Source organism: Natator depressus, chromosome 6, assembly GCF_965152275.1.
Source record: "Natator depressus isolate rNatDep1 chromosome 6, rNatDep2.hap1, whole genome shotgun sequence".
Lineage (NCBI taxonomy): Eukaryota > Metazoa > Chordata > Testudines > Cheloniidae > Natator > Natator depressus.
Window position 1 is genome coordinate 50,030,223 of NC_134239.1, and position 17,541 is coordinate 50,047,763.

Sequence of the window (17,541 nt, forward strand, 5' to 3'; positions counted from 1 at the left end):
TCCCACTCAAGTCCCCAGACCTCACTGGAGGGTCTCATCCGTTTAACAAAATATGGAACAGCAATGACACTTGGGAAGCGGTGGGAATAAATGCATCTAAATGGATAAGTGTGGTGGAGGGAAAAGGTCATTGGTGTTGGGTGTGTAATGGGACAGGGCTGGATCTGGGGAAAAGCCATTGCCTTCAGCATATTGTGGCCAATGGTGTATGGGATTATTCAAACAAAACTAAAAAGTGGAGGGCCAGGTATGGAGATATGAAATTTTTCTCAACCTGGGATCAAACAGAGAAATCAATCTCATGGTCCCCCTACAGTAACCTTAGTGAAAACAATACAATCTTTCAATGTCATACAAATAACACCACTCCTCGTAAGGAGAATTACCCTGTACCCTTTGGGGGATACTACTCCTCCTTTGCAAACACCTATATGACAAATGGGTGCAACCAACCCTTCCCGGCCTTAATAGGCCATCACTGGGTGTGTGGGACCAGAGCTTATACCGCACTACCAGCTAATTGGTCAGGAATCTGTTATCCCGCCCGACTCTTCCCACAATTCCGAGTGCTAGGAACCTTCCCTCGAGAACGCCTCCGCAATTTCAGGCAAAAAAGAAGGGACTTAACAGATGCCCAATGGTATGTAAATAACATAAGCCCTTTAACCTGGGAAGAGGCCATTGGCGGTTCCTTAATACCATTGGGGGAGTAATACACCATGCAAAAAGGCTCCTAAGGTTACAAGCAGTAGTTGAAATAATGGCAAATGAAACCGGAGAAAGTTTAAGAGCCCTGGCCAAAGAAACAGGGGCAATCCGACAGATGGCCCTCCAAAACCGTCAGGCATTGGACATAGTGCTGGCAGCAAAAGGAGGGACTTCTGCTCTCATTGGAAAAGACTGCTGTGTGTATATACCAGACAACACCAATGAGGTAATAGATCGTGCTAGCCACTTAGAACAAATCGCATATCTTCCCCACGAAGAGCCAAGTTCTTTATGGAAGTGGCTAATTTCTCTGGCATAGAAAACTGGTTGTTTCAGGGAGCCCTAACTCTCCTGTTTGAAATCCTAATAATTTTTGTATGTTTTCAGTTACTTTCCTGTTGTATCCAAAATTGTGTCAGGCATGCTACACAGATAGCTGCCCCAAACCAGAGTACTAATTTGATGATTTTAAATATCACTGATGAACAAAGAGATAAAGAACGATTGATATGTGGAACCCAGTAATTGTTGGTCATTGCGTAGCTTGACCAAAAGGAGGGATTGTGAAAGTAGAATGAATTATACTGAAATTATAATTCATTAAAGAAATGCTTCTTGAAGGGTTTGTTGAAATATAGTTGTCAGGAAGAGACAATGGGTCCTCAAACTAATTAACTTAGAGCTCCTACTGAGCTAGGAGATCGGTAAACGTTAGTATGCAAATAAGATATGTATGTATATTTGTCAGTTTCTGCTTTCTTTTGTCTCTTACGTTAAATTGGCTTTGGCTTAGCTGTATAAACAAGTTAGCTTGAGCCTCAGAGAGGGGCTCACATATCTGGGTGCATTGGCAAAGCGCTTTGCTAATAAACAGAGTGGTCTGACAAATTATGTGAGTCCTGAATCTGACTTTGACAAATGCAAAGGGGGTGTAAAAGGCTACCATTCTGATTTAACATTTTATGCTCACTTTACAAAGGAGCAAATGACTACACAAGGGACAGGGCAATGCAAAGTCAGGCCCAATGCTTCTAATTTCATGGGAGATTAATGGCAAACATTGCAAAAGCACATCAAATAGTCTAACGTCACATCATCCTGTTATTGCTGGTCAAGGACAACTCCATTTGGTATCCAACCTTGGGCACCCAGTGTTACTACTCTCAGCTATAAACCTATAATTAATAATGAAGACTAAAACAGTAAATTCAAATATTTGAAAGCAAGCCAGTTTACAACCGTTTAATGCAAGAGTATTTACAAAAGAAAATTCTTGGGGGAATATTTTACTGCTTCAGTGAGCCGTAGATTAATGCGGCTTTCCAAAGTACCTTTCCAAAGTCAATAGAAAGAATAAACATTTCAATGGATTTCTTATTCATCCACTGATGCTAAACCATATGAAGCCAAAATATATTAGGTCAATACATAGCAGAGAAAACAGATTAGCTGGTGACAGCTAGGAAAACACATTTTTAAAAAATATCACATTTTTTCATCTCTCCCTAAAAACCATTTCTGAGGGCAATATATGGAGAGGATTATTCACCTTGTGCAGTAACTGGAGTTCTTTGAGAGGTGTCCCGCTCTGGGTATTCCACTTTAGGTGTGCATGTGCCCCCGTGCCTTTGACCAGAGATTTTTGGTAGCAGTGCTCGTTCAGCCTGCACCCCACACATTCTTGTGCTCATGCCAAGGCTATATGGAGCTAGGTGGGTGAACCGCCCTCAGTTTTTCCCAACTGCAAAGTCCCCCAAGGGAGATTCCGAAGCATAGGGGATGGAGGGCAGGTATGGATCACCCACAGGGACACACACCTAGAAGAACTCCAGTCACTACGTAAAGTGAGTAACTTCTTCTTCCAGTAGTACTTCTGTGGGTGCTCCACTTCAGGTGACTCCTGAGCAGTACTTCCCTAAGGAGGCAGGAGGTTCAGTGCAGAGTCCAATACAGAAAAGAGAACTGCATTGTGTACAGCAGCATCTGATCTTACCGGAGGCACCAAGGCATAGTGATTAGGAAAAGTATGAACAGAGGACCAAGTTGCTGTTCTACAGATGTCTCAAATTGGTACATCCTTAAGTAAGGCTATAGATGTAGATAGTGATCTTGTGGAATGTGCTATCACCCTCAAAAGGGGTTGAACATGAGTTCTTTTGTAACAGATGTTAGTGCATCTGGAGATCCACTTTGATAACTTCTGTTTCAAAATTACCGAATCCTTGTTTCTGTACACAATGGATACAAGTGAACTAGGAGATCTTCTAAACAATTTGGTTCTATCTAGGTAAAAGGCTAACGACCTCCTGACATTTAGAGTATGGAATATGGTTTCTTGACTACTTTGATGTGGTTTTGGGGTGGGAAATGGGAGAGGAATGGTTTGATTAATATGAAATTCTCAGGACACCTTAGGTAAAAATCTTGGAACAGCTATAGTGACATTTTTCCTCTGGTGAATATGGTAAATGGGGGGTCTGGGTAGAAGTGATTGCTACCCGGAAGGCTGTCTTCATTGATAAATCTAATAGACAAAATGCAGCTCTGACCCTGTATTCACATCCTACACACTATTGTAATAATTATGTATAAAATATGCCTTGTGAGGTATCATTTGAATACTAATAACTCACGGATCATTAATAGTCTTGTGTGATGCAAGTACACAGTATGTATTAAGATTAGCTGGTGACTATATGAATTATGGCTAAGAATTATGGCTATATGCTGAAATTAAGAATTTGAAGTGTGTTTAAACAAAGCATGTCAGGGGAGCTGGTAAACAGGTATGCCCTATACGAAGGAATATGTTTGCTTCTCTGACTACCCCAGTCATCAGGCAGAGACAATGAAGGTATATCTACATATCAGGTAAACCTATCAAGCCAAGAGCATGCTCCAGCAGGAGAAAAAGTTTGGGTTTCACTTTTCAGAGACTACATTGCAAAGGTTTACTGATCTATAAAGACAGGGGGAGCTCGGTGTGGCCACGAGGATGTGTGGGGCACGTGAGCGGGCCAAATGAGCACCTCTCTCAAAAATCTCCAATCAAAGGCACAGGGCACAGGCACATCTGAAGTGGAGCACCCACAGGGACACCACTCAAAAAAGAATGCAGGAGAGTAGATTTAAGCTATCTTGTAGAGGGATGATAAATTACATCTAAACAGCACACAAAGGAAGAGCTGATCTGTTCAAACTTCCCAAGTTTTGCTGCATAAGTATTTTCACATAAAAACTACCTGCTAAAGAGCCATTGCTAGCACTGTAGAGGAGAATAACCACTTGAATCTCTGGCTCCCAGGAATCAAGCAATTAGGTTTAATAAAAAGTGAAGCCACAGCAAGAGTTCCTTGGACTGTCAACAAGGCAAATGGACAGGAAGCACCTGACTGTTTGGGTTCGGGGTGTAGAGAAATGAACCAGGAGCAGGGAAAGGGGAGAGTGAAAAGCAGTATCTACACTGGCAAAAAAAAAAAGAGAACTATAATTCCCCATTACTGCAGCTCCTGTGGTGGTAGCAAAGGGGAAAACAACAGTTTAGACAAGGTTCAGGCACAGTGTGACCTAACCAGCAGAAGAGTTGTACTGATGAAGAATTACAGTTCCTAGAGTATGGTAGACCCAGCCAGAGGGTAAGAATACACTGAGTCCAAACTCATGTCCATTTGTGAAGTGAAATTCACAGACGATTCTGTTCAGCTTTGCTGTTTGGACTGTGAGCAGCATGAAACTGTAATTTGGTGCAGTTTTTAAATAAGTTAAAAGAGGTTTGATTTTATTGCTGTGGCTGAGATAAGGTTGGTAATTTAGCTGACAAAGCCCTGTTACATTTTTACAACTGTCTTGGTTTTGTCTCCATTACATTACAAAGGCTTTTCCATAAAGCATCATTATTAATTATTATTATTATTTTGTATTACAGTAGAACCCCAACTGAGATCAGGACCCTGTTGTGCTAAGTGCTGTATACACACATTGTAAGAGACAGTCTCTGCCCTGAAAAATCTTAAAATCTAAATACACAAGAAAGACAAAGGGTGAGAAGAAAAGCAGAGTGGTGTGACTCGCCTTAGGTCACACAGAGGGCAGGTCAGTCACAGAGCAGGGAACAGAATCCAGCTCTCCTTAATGCCCACTCCAGAGCCTTATTCACTGGACCACACATCTTAATTGGTCTTGCTTGCTGAAGGCTATTATATGGCCAAAATATGAATTATCTGTAGCTAATGTGGCTGCCTGGAATTCATTTTTTCTTTCTGGAAAAAATATAATCTTTGCACCTAGAATTATGATCAGTACAATATGACTGCATTTTGTGGTAATGTAATAATAATACTTAGCTCTTAGATAGTGCTTTTCATCAGTAGATATCAAAGCACTTCAAACTTTAAAGTATTTAACATCAAAACACCTCTGGAGGCAGTGAAGTACTATTATCCCCACTTTACAGATGGAGAACAGAGGCATAGACTTGTCCAAAGTCACACAGGAAGTCTGTGGTACAGCAGGGAATTGAAGACAGGTTTCCCAAATACTAAACCTGTCCCCTAGTCACTGGCAACCCTGCCTCTTAATAGCACATTAGTGGTTGTTTTTAATATAAAAAGGTTTACATCAAGAAAAAATATATTTGAAAACATTAGGACTGTGGCACAAATCAATGAAAGCCAGGAAATTAAGTTTCACATATTATTGATGTGCTTCATTGAACAAAAAGAAGAGTGGTAAGAGAGATAAGAGAAAAGCACCAACCATAATTTGGAATCTCCTAGACTGTTTGGTTAGTATTAAACCTTTTGTGTTTATTACTTTTGTTTTTTAAAATGTCTCTTGATTATCTTTTTTTAAAATCTTTATGGATTGTTATGAAAGTTATGATATTTAAGTATCGGGGGGTAGCCATGTTAGTCTGTATCCACAAAAACAACGAGGAGTCCGACAACACCTTAAAGACTAACAGATTTATTTGGGCATAAACTTTGCATAAAGTTTGCATAAAGATGCATCTGAAGAAGTGGGGTTTTTACCCATGAAAGCTTATGCAAGAAATGGTTTTTTTACCCATGAAAGCTTATGCCCAAATAAATCTGTTAGTCTTTAAGATGTCGTCGGACTCCTCGTTGTTTTTATGATATTTAATGGAATCTGAACAGCTCTGATACAAAACACATCTTGGGATGTGTATCATACTCATGTAATCAGGTATAGACATATATAATATAAATAGAATAGAATATACACACAAACATACCAAAGATACATCATACAAAGGAAATTCAAAAAACTTCAAACCATGGCAATATTAACAGTTATGTTATAATATTTATTTGTCCTGAGAAAAGTTGAGCCTTCCCAACTCACCTCCTTCCAGTGTCTGTTTCTAAGTGCCTGATTTATGAACACTGGCCAAAATCTCCCTCACACACACACACCGGGGGGTTCTGGAACAATTTTTATAGTGGGGGTGCTGACAGCCATTAAACCAAACTGTAAAGCCTTATATAATGGAAACCACTTCAATCCAGGGGGGTGCTACCGCACCCACAGCACCCCTAGTTCCAGCACCTATGACACACAGAGACACATACAGTAGGAGGAAAGCTCTGTAAGGATTGCCTTACAGAAATTCCCTGACAGCATACCATGGTGGGGAGGAGAGGGATGAGTGAATAGTGCTCCCTAGTATCTGCCCCCAAAGCCAAAAATTTTGGCAGACAGTAGGAGGCAAACTGTACGGAGATCCTTCACCTTTGAAGCAGTTGTGGCATCCAGTTCCTTGACCTCTGATGCTACACAAATTCCCCATTAAAGGGGAAGGAAGGAACAGAGACTACAGTGAAAAGTTATATTCTCTTTTCTTACTAAGCTCTAAGGGCCAGTGAAAGAATGGCATGCATCCTTCTGGCTCAAACCAGACCCAAGTTAAGGCCACCCACTCCCTGCAACAATCTATCGAGTCCCTGCCCCCTGCAGATCCTGGCTTCAAGGGGCACCCTCCACAGGGGCAGGGAAAGAATAATAGTACTGTAAAGGTAGCTGATCTTCTCTCCTGCCCTTTCCACACAGAAGGTCCCTGTGCAGGTGTTGAGGCGACCCATTACATTAATTCCAAGTTTCTAGCATGCCACTAATAAAAGTGAGCATTAAAGTCCTGATTCTGCATTACTTGACTTGAGTGATAGTTTTGGTTTTTCAAGGAATGCAGCCTAGCTCCATATGAGCATCCACTTCAGAGCACTTAATTATTGATGAATTAATCCTATACTGTTAGTCTGGTAAATAAATAAACGTTAGACTCATTTTACAGATAGAGAGCTGAGGCTCAAGGAGGGGAAGTAATTTGCCCAAGGCCAGAGAAGAAGTCAGTGTCAGAGCTGGGATTCAAACTCAGGAATTACAAGCTCCCAATCCTGACAAGAGCAGTGTGATTTTGATGCAAACATTCACTTTTGCAATAACATTTTTGTGCTGGAAGGGGACAATCTATCCAAACTACTACTTTCCGAACAGTTAAAAATGTACCTCTGGGAACTTCTCAGTTACAGAACCAGCATTGTTGTCAGGGGACAAAATGAACTGTGGGAAAAGTTTGCCATTTGAACAGTAGCAACTGGTGGTAAAAAGGTATTTAATAATTAACTTTGAAGAAAGACAAACGGAAGTCTCCTTCCTGAATAGTCTCAGTCCTGAGAGAAAAGTAACAGGCAGCCTTTCTGTCAGTATCCTGAGGTGCGTACTTAGGCTCTGCAGATTTGTCACACACGCCCCATGTTACAGAAGATCAGTTTGTACTTCTCCAGTGACTGTTGATGCATTTAAAACAAGAAAATAATGCAGATGGATTTTAGGAGAGAGACTGTGGGGAATGGTCCCAGTACATTCACACCTCTGCACACTGTGCAGAAGAAAGGCTAGTTAGAAGGAGGTTAGAATATGAGATCACTTTGCAGAAGTAGTTTCAGGCTTCCAGCTTGGTAAATTAACTGACGGAGGAGAAAAATCTATACTTTAAAAGTCCAGACAACCTGCTGAATGCAGATATTAAAGTTTGTTGATTATCAGAACAGATCTCATGATCAGAACAGTACAGTATGATGCAACCCATATATCGTGAATTTATATAGAAATACTCCATTTATAATAAAATCTCAGTATGCTGCAATGTGCAAACTGAAATTATGATCATAGAGAAGTTCAGATAAAAAAGAAACTGATATATGAGTGGTAGGATACAGTCTTGCTCCAATAGTATGCCAGTGCCAATAACCATATGCAGGTTATTATTAACAAAGTCTGACGGTGACTAAGGGCCTTATACAAAGCTCACTAAAGTCAATGGAAATAATCCCATTACACCAGTTTCATGCTGCTATATATTCATTGAAGTTACACTGACATAAAATTGGTATGACAAAGTGGAGAAGAATCGGGTTCCAAATGTTCAACAAACAGCACCTGAACAGCAAGAAGAAGAGTAAAGAAATTTAAAAGTCAAATTTGTACACAGACATACACTAAATCATTATTATATTATTGCTGGTATAAAAGAGAGATGAAAAGAAAACATGTACAATCTAGGATTTGCAATCAAGTGGACGGGAAATAAATCAATTTACATATCATAATTTTGTAACTTACCAACTAATAAGAAGGCTACAGAAACTGCAAAGTATGAGAGCATATAACAAGATAATTCTAGATCCCAAAGCAAATTTGGGAAGGTTCTTAATACTATTAATTCAGAAGCTAACTCCTCTAGTAGTCTTCCCTCTTCAGTGGAATCTGATTGGTATAGTCTCAAAACCACAATCCATTCAAGTTCTCATTCTTGAGGATAAAATATCTGAGGCAGCAAAAGTCTTTCTACTTTGATGGATAAAGGCATGATGGATTCAAATCGATGATTTTTTTGAGAAAAAAGTTCAGATTTTTTTAATTTAAATTGGATTTTTTTGATTTTGCTGTTTAAATCATAATAAGTTTTTCTTTTTTAAAATAAACCTGTTTAAGATGAAATCTGAACATAATACAAAATATGTTAAGGCTTAAATTTATTATAATCTCTTAAAACATTTAAGTAAAATATAAATATGCTGAATCCATGAGACTATAAAAAATTGAGTTAAAAGATGCTTTTTTCTATAAAGAAATACATTTTTCCCTGATTCTAATTTTTCAGGTCAAGCTTTATAAATAGGACACAATAGGTCATGTACTATATTAAGGGCTCATTTTGTTTAATAAAAAAATTGTATGCTGTTTTGTGTGTTTAATTAAATTCCAGTTACTAGCCTAATACAGCTTGACACAAAGCATGAGCAAAAAGTTAATTATCTAGTAAATATGCAGTATATCATTCACCATTTTCTAGCATACTAAAAATATACAGTTAACAAGAATCTGAAAATACTGAGCTATATAATTGCTTGCTTAAATGTAGATAGTTATAGTGTACCCTTATAGGTAGCAAAAAGATGCACCAAAGCTAGTGATGTTTTAATGGTTATATCAGGCAATGAGAATGGCCCTTTCTTTAGAAAATATCTGAAGTACAAACAGAAAAGTTTATTAAATTGATTATTTAAATCAAGGCTTTCCACTTGGTGATTTTAATCATGATTTAACTAGCTGGTTTAAAGCACCTTGACTGAAATCAATCCACCCTGGATAAAGGCTTAGAAGACTGCAACGAAACCAAGAAAAAAAGGTGTGTTCTTATCTTGTGTTAGATAACACATGGTAACTGGCATGTGGTAAAATCCTAGTGAAAACAAGGCAGTTTGTAGCCTTCATGGGTGACAGCGGTCAAGTTAAAAGACATGGGGCAAGTCTAAGTTTTACCTTGACCTGCTAAAGAGTTAATAGAACTACCTTGTACCTCAAAATAAGAATATACCTTTTTCCTATGAAGATAAGGCTGAAGAAGGTTAGAGTGGACCTCCACTTAGAAGCAGAAAATATTTTCGTGAAGCAGCTATTAACATAACTAGTTCCCAAAGCTAAGTATGGTAAAGGGGCCAAGTTCCAATATAACAGTGGCCAAATCCAAGATCTGAGTTATGTTAAAAGTCAAATTTGTACACAGACATTATCAAGGTTCCTTCCCCACTCTGAACTCTAGGGTACAGATGAGGGGACCTGCATGAAAAACGCCCCTAAGCTTATTTTTACCAGCTTAGGTTAAAACTTCCACATGGTACAAACTATTTTACCTTTTGTCCCTGGACTTTATTGCTGCCACCACCAAGTGTCTAACAAATATAACCAGGAAAGAGCCCATTTGGAAACGTTGTTTCCATCACACACAGGGTTTACAATTTTGTTAGATGGCTTTCAGCACCCCCACTGAAACGGGCACACCACTGAATGTTGCAACATTTCATTCATTTGCAGAATCTGATTAATAGCTTTTTTCTCTTTTTTTCACCTCTTGAATTATTTTTCTGTAGCTACAGTTTAAATGATCTGTGCTTTTCAATTTATATTATGAGTTTGCGTTTACATAGAAACAAGCAGTGTGAAACTAAGAGCATGACTATACTGGAAACTTCAAAGTTACTGTCGTGGGAACACTCCCGCAGCAGAGCTTTGAAGTGCAAGTGTGGTCATGGTCCCCACGAGGGGATTAGCTCCCAGCTCTCGGAGCCTGTCTACTCTAGCGCTTTAAAGAGCTCAGACTTGCTGCACTCAGGGGGGTGATTTTTCACACCCCTGAGCCAGCAAGTTAGAGCGCTATAAACTGTAAATGTAGACAAGCCCTAAGTGTACAACCAAGTTTGGAGGTGGTTTTAGGAATATGGCAGTTTTTCCAGGAGGCATTTTGCCTTTGAGGCTAGGGAAACTCTACTCTGATAAACAGCACATCTTGTGTTTCTTGCTTAGAAACACAGGGTACTACTTTCAACATTTCACTCAATGAAACTCACTGTACCCCATCTTTTCAAAAGCAATTGAAATAATCTTAAAACACCACAGTTAATAAAAAAGCTTCAGATAAGAATAAAACCAAATAAAAATCGATGACCATAAAACAACTTGTGAATGCTGTGTGCCCTCATGCAGTCTCAATACAAAAATTGTCTCAGTTTATTTATCTTGTAATTTTTATTCATATTATCTAGGATACGCTTCAGCCTGGAATATTTGAAGTCCTTCAGTTTTGGCCTTCCTACCTTAAACATTATTGATGACTTGCAATAATCATTTCAAGATTCTTTAATGACAGGTTTCAGAGTAGCAGCCATGTTGGTCTGTATCCACAAAAAGAACAGGAGTACTTATGGCACCTTAGAGACTAACAAATTTATTAGAACATAAGCTTTTGTGGGCTACAGCCCACTTCATCGGATGCATAGAATGAAACATATAGTAAGAAGATATATATATACATACTGTGACAAAGTTCCTCCTCTACCTTGGTGGGTCTTGCACTTATTGGCAGATTTGCTCGCCTTGGAGCTTCATGGCAGCCCTCAGTTTGGCCGTTTTCATGAACCCACAGTCCAGGTCAACTCCTCCTGTGTCTGACCAGGAGTTGGGAGGTTTGGGGGGAACCCGGGCCTGCCCTCTACTCTGGGTTCCAGCCCAGGGCCCTGTGGAATGCAGCTGTCTAGAATGCCTCCTGGAACAGCTGTGCAACAGCTACAACTCCCTGGGCTACTTACACATGGCCTCCTTCCCAATACCATAGGACCTTCCTCCTGGTGTCTGATAATGCTTGTACTCCTCAGTCCTCCAACAATATGCATTCTCACTCTCAGCTCCTAGTGTCTCTTGCTCCCAGCTCCTTACACACACACCACAAAATGAAGTGAGCTCCTTTTTAAACCCAGGTGCCCTGATTAGCCTGCCTTAATTGATTCTAGCAGCTTCCTGATTGGCTGCAGGTGTTCTAATCAGCCTGTCTGTCTTAACTGTGTCCAGAAGGTTCCCGATTGTTCTGGAACGTTCCCTGTTACTTTAGCCAGGGAAAAGGGACCTACTTAATCTGGGGCTAATATATCTGCCTTCTGTTAGTCTCCTGGAGCCATCTTGCCCGACCCTGTCACAATACAGAGAAGGTAGAAGTTGCCATACAAACTGTAAGAGGCTAATTAATTAAGATGAGCTATTATCAGCAGGAGAAAAAAAACTTTTGTAGTGATAATCAAGATGGCACATTTAGAGAGTTGACAAAAAGGTGTGAGGATACTTAACATGGGGAAATAGATTCAATATGTGTAATGACCCAGCCACTCCCAGTCTCTATCCAAACCCAAGTTAATGGTATCTAGTTCGCATATTAGTTCAAGCTCAGCAGTTTCTCGTTGGAGTCTGTTTTTGAAGCTTTTCTGTTGCAAAATTGCCACCCTTAAGTCTTTTACTGAGTGCCCAGAGAGGTTGAAGTGTTCTCCTACTGGTTTTTGAATGTTATGATTCGTGATGTCAGATCTGTGTCCATTTATTCTTTTGCACAGAGACTGTCTGGTTTGGTCAATGTACATGGCGGAGGGGCATTGCTGACACATGATGGCATATATCACATTCTTTAAGACATCCAGAAATTTGCCAGACTATTTTAGAAGGTTTTACTTAAATATTTTGTTGACATACTGTGGTTTATATAAGACATTACACTTTGTCATATTAAAGACCTGATCCTGCAAGCATTTTGCACAGGGAATTTCCACTGAAGTCAATTTTGGTCTTTGAGTTACTGAAAAAAAGAACAAAATCTTCTATGTACCAAGGCTATGAGAAGGCTGATACACTTCTTCACAAGACTGCTTCTTGAGATAGTCAGTTTTGCAATTGATCTGGTGCATGACCTTGGGAGGTCATATCACCAACCTGTAAAATGGGAATAATACTTGTATGATGAGTGAAAAGTACTACAAATGCTAGGCATTATTATTAATTTATTATAAAACAGTGCTTTCTGTGCTCACCCAGAACTACTTGTATTTATGTACTTATGTAACCACAAGTATTATGTCATAGTTTGCTATTCGAACTCCCACAAATCTGCATTTATTGGTCCAGTGTCCATTCCGTTCTTTGCTTCTAACCTGCTGACTGTTCTCATTGGCTGCTAATGCTTTTTTAGCACGGTGTTACATAACTAAACAAACAATCTAAATAAATATTTTAAAAGGAGAGATGTGTGCTGAGGCACAGGGAATAACATCCTTCCACACCAAGTAGAATCCTTCTTTACCTTCTTCTTTGAGAGGACATAACCTAATACCTTCCACTATAATAATAATTCTTTGTATTTTTACAGTGCCTCTCATCCATAGATCTCAAAGCACTTTACAAACATCTAATTAAGCTTCAACACACGGGCTATGTATATTTGCCCAGTTCCTCACTACAGGCTCCAAGAAATGTTTTACAGACAAACAGATACAATACAGGCAAGAGCAACAGAATGCTCTTCCTACTGCCCCATCAATAGGCCCCACCTGGAGGGAACAGATTCTTTACTTTCCTGACTCATTCAGTCCTTAGCTTTTCTGCTGTGATGATCAATACAGCTGATAATAGGGGAAACCTGTCCACTAGAAACTGGATTGGGGCAACCAACTTATTTTACCTAGGCCACAAAACAACCATTTGTTTTTGTTTTGTGTTTTAAATATAAAAGAACAGTATGAAGGGAATTTTGAACCTTCATTTATTCACAAGCTACTGTTATGTATTTGGCTGGTTCCTTTATGATTCTCACCCATTAGATAACAAAATTATGACCTGATCCAGCAAAGTGATGCATGTCCTCCATTCCATTTGTCTTCAATGGGAGCTGAGGAGCTCTGTACCTTGCAGTGCTGGGTTCTGAAACATCCAGTTACAGAACTTTTAAAGTTCACTTACAGTAACAACGAATATGATAGAGAGGAGGAATCATGATGTTTTTATGCTTGAAAAGCAATGAGTTCACTGTCAGTAATCAATAAATAATAAATAATTACAGTAGTAATATCCCTAGTCCCTCCCTTAGCTATACTCACAATTACCATATGTTGCACATGTAAGATAATGAATAGATATACTTTAATGGAAAACATGACCATTGATTCTGAAAAGTGGCCATGTACCCAACTCATTGTTCTAAAGCTTTGAAAAAAATATACAGTTTATTTATCAAAACTAAATAACGGAAGCCAGGGCTTACTCTCATTAATAGTTCTCTCAAACAAATAGCCCACTGAAGCCAAAGGGACTACTTATATCAGTAAAGCTTAGAGAATTGGACCCACAGTAAACAACAGTTAAATGTATGGTGCCACATATGGACTCTTAATACTATGTCTAAACATCATGTCAGATGGGTCTGTAGAAAGAGAATGAATCCACTATTCTAAACTTTAACTTTAGAATAAAGCTTTGAGCAGTTTTCATAAGCTCAAGTAAATTTTCAAAAAATGCCTGTGACTTAGGTACCTAAGACCTATTTTCAAAGGTGCCTTAAGCACTTAGGCTCCTACATCTCATTAATTTTCGATTAGACTTGAAGTACCTAAGCTGCTTTATTAAAATGGAACCTGGGCTCCTAAGTCACTTGGGTATGTCTACACTGCAGCTGGGAGATGTGATTCCCAGCACGGAGAGACAGACTCAGGCTAGCTCAGCTCAAGAAAGTATGCTAAAAATGGATGTTGCAGCACTATTGGTAGCGACAGCTAGCTTCCCAAGTCTACCCAATCCCCTTGATCTGAGCATAGGTGGCAAGCCCAAGATGCTGCCCATGCTGCAATGTCCACACTGCCATGCTGCCTTGAGTTGAGCAAACAGGAGTCTACCTACCTTCAATGGAAATCACACCTCCCAGCTGTAGTGCAGACATGACCTTTAGTGCTTTTGAAAATGTTACCCTGAATCTTTATGTTTACTAAATAATAGGTGATGGGTCCATTTAGACTTTTTATTTTTTGTTTTATAAACCTCTAGAGTACGAATGGTGACCAATCACATCTAATAACCAACAATATCCTTATAATATAGCTATAGAACCTACATCAATCAATAGGCCAGACAGATAGCAGAGCTAGAAAAAATTACTGTAGACCGGTTCCTATCAAGTTTCTTTCAGTATCTTATCCCTTTATTCTGGCTAGAGATACGTACAAACTACTGGCCCAATCGTGAAATCCTAGTATATTCAAAATTCCCCACTGATTTCAGTGAAAGTTTTGTGCCCATAAGGATTAGGTACTAGCTTCCCGTTCCCATTCTGTATTTGGAGTCTAGTCAGGAGATATAGATTTGCTTTCATGATTTTTAAAGTACCTTGATTTCTAGGTGAGTTAAATTTTTGACTGATTAGTTATTCTTTCTGGCTCCATAAACCTAGGGCCTTCAAGTTATAGTACTTCTTACAGATATTATTTATGGAATGCTAGCAGTATGCTTTGCATTGTAAAGAACACAGAGGAAAATCAATGCGCTCATAGTCACAAGGAGCTTACAGCCTAAGGCTATGTCTACACTACACTACAATGTTGTTCAGGGGTGTGAATAAACCACCTCCTGAATGACATAAGTTACACCGACATAAGCGCTTGTGTGCACAGCACTACGCTGGCAGGAAAGACTCTCCTGTCAACACAGCTTCTGCCGCTTGCAGAGGTGGTTTTTTTATGCTCTCTCTCATTAGCATTGAGCGTCTTCCCCAGACACGCTGTAGTGGCACAGCTGCACTGTACGTGTAGACATGCCCTAAGATGACCAGAAATTCAAATTAAAAAAAAAATCCATTTGGTGACCAGAAGACAGATTTCTACTCAGTGCAGAGTTCGGTTTGGTTTGATTTTGTTTCAAAATTCAGGGGAGCATTTTAGCATGTGCTTAACTTTAAGCATGTTTACACAGTTAAGCACATGCTTAATTGTTCTTCTGAACAGCAATGAACTTAAGTGTGTAATTTTGTGTTTTCATGCATCAGAATCCAGGGGAGGGAGACTATTCAATGTACAAAGGTATAAAGACAAGTCTGGGAGAAGGATACAGAGGCAAGTGGCTTGTTCCATGCAAAGGAGCAAAGAGGGTGGAGGAGGAGATGAAATCAAATCTGTACATGGCAGCAGAGTTATCCAAGGCCTTAAAGACAGTGGAACATGAAGCTGAAGGCAAGATGGAGCCAATGTAAAGATACAGCATAGAGAGTGATATAATCAAGGTAGTGAAAAAAATGACATTTTGCTCCTTTTGGCTTATACTATTTCTCTCTTTAAATCAAACTTCCTCTTTAGATAAACTATACTAAGTATTTATAAAGAGTAATTATAGTGAATCTTGTACTAAAGGCCACCTCCCTCTGGAAACCCAATGTCTTAAGTGCCTTCTTTTAAGTAAATATGCTTTCCAGCACATTTTGTTTGACCTTTAGTTAAAGGCCACCTGTTTTACACAATCAACTTTGGCTGGTCCCTTGGGTGGCCTCAAAGCAGGTTTCACCATGGTAGTTCGAGGTCTGTGTTCATTTCCATGGCAGTTTAGTTATGGTCTCTGATTTTCAGCCTCCATTTGCCAACAAACAAACAAAAACAAACAGAGATATTCATAAGTAAATTCCTTTGAATGAGTCTAGCTCATATCTTCCAGGGATCTTAGGCATGTTTCTGTGCTATGCTCTAGAAATGTAACAGTGTTAACAAATTAGATGATATATGAAAATTACTGCATTTTGATTGATTGCATGAATTCCAATAAAGCTATTATTCATACACCCAAAGATAAAAGTGTAATAGTTTTTTTTTCCCCCGGGCCTCCTAATGTATCTACCTTCTATAATGTTAGCTTCAAAAGAAAAATTGCACTTCTGAAATTAATGTCCACAACACAAAACTTTTCATATGTTTCTGCATCGAATTATATATATATAGTGACTTTAGTACATTTGCAAATGCATTAACCTTCAACTCAAACAATATACACTTCTCTATTCAATACATTTTGATGTTCTAATCAACCTCCTTAGAAAAATTCTTCAAAAGTTTAAAAAGAACAAAGAATATAACACTTCTCAATTTATATACAGCTACCAATGTTTTATTTTGTTCATGAAAAGACCCCTAAGACAATGGATGCTTATAGTTTATCTACAAAACCCTGGACTGAAGATCTTAAAAGGTGCATAGCTATCAACATACAAAAGAGTTTGTGTTTTATTAACTCAATATGATTTTTTCCTCAGCTATTTAAAAGGAGAATCTTACTGTATGAATAGTTAGCTATTCACAGTTCTCTGTAAGTGAAGTTGAAGTAATACACTACTTTGATTTTAAAAGTGCCTTTTCCCTTCTTATTTGTACAGTAATAGACAAAGTATAATTCTCTCTCTGGAAAAAGTTCATTTTCCCTTCATTACCTGCATAATGTAAGCATTTTCGGAAAGCAATATTATCTTCCAGCCTCTGTCTGTACTTGGCTACGTAAATATCAAAAAGACTTTAATATGTGGAAGGCAAAGGACACAAGAGAATTAAAAGAGATTTACAACAGGAGAGGAAAAAACCCAGAGCTTATTGAAGATATTGACCTCGAGTCCAGCTCCCTGGCGTGCAGAATAGCTCAGTTGCTTACTAATTTACTGTTTGTGCTTAGTGTATCTGGTTTTTTCCCCCATCATTGTCCACAAGAAAAACATTTTTTGTGATACTTCAAATACAAAGGTAATTAAATTTTATTAGAGAAATGCTGTTTCTGCCTTGTTACATAGATTAGATCAAGGCACTTAACACAAGAAGATTCTCTTTTTTTCCAGCATATGGGTAAGATGATTCCATCATTTGTGGCTTGTTATATATTAAAGTTTTACCTGAACTGACTTCTTTGTGTTTTTGATTAGGT

At 38.8% G+C, this 17,541-nt stretch overlaps 1 protein-coding gene across 2 annotated transcripts in view; it reads right to left on the bottom strand.

The window, feature by feature from the left end:
* Positions 1–17,541, bottom strand: part of SHANK2 (SH3 and multiple ankyrin repeat domains 2) — a 615,311-nt gene that overhangs the window by 529,908 nt on the left and 67,862 nt on the right. The gene's annotated exons all lie outside the window — the stretch shown is intronic.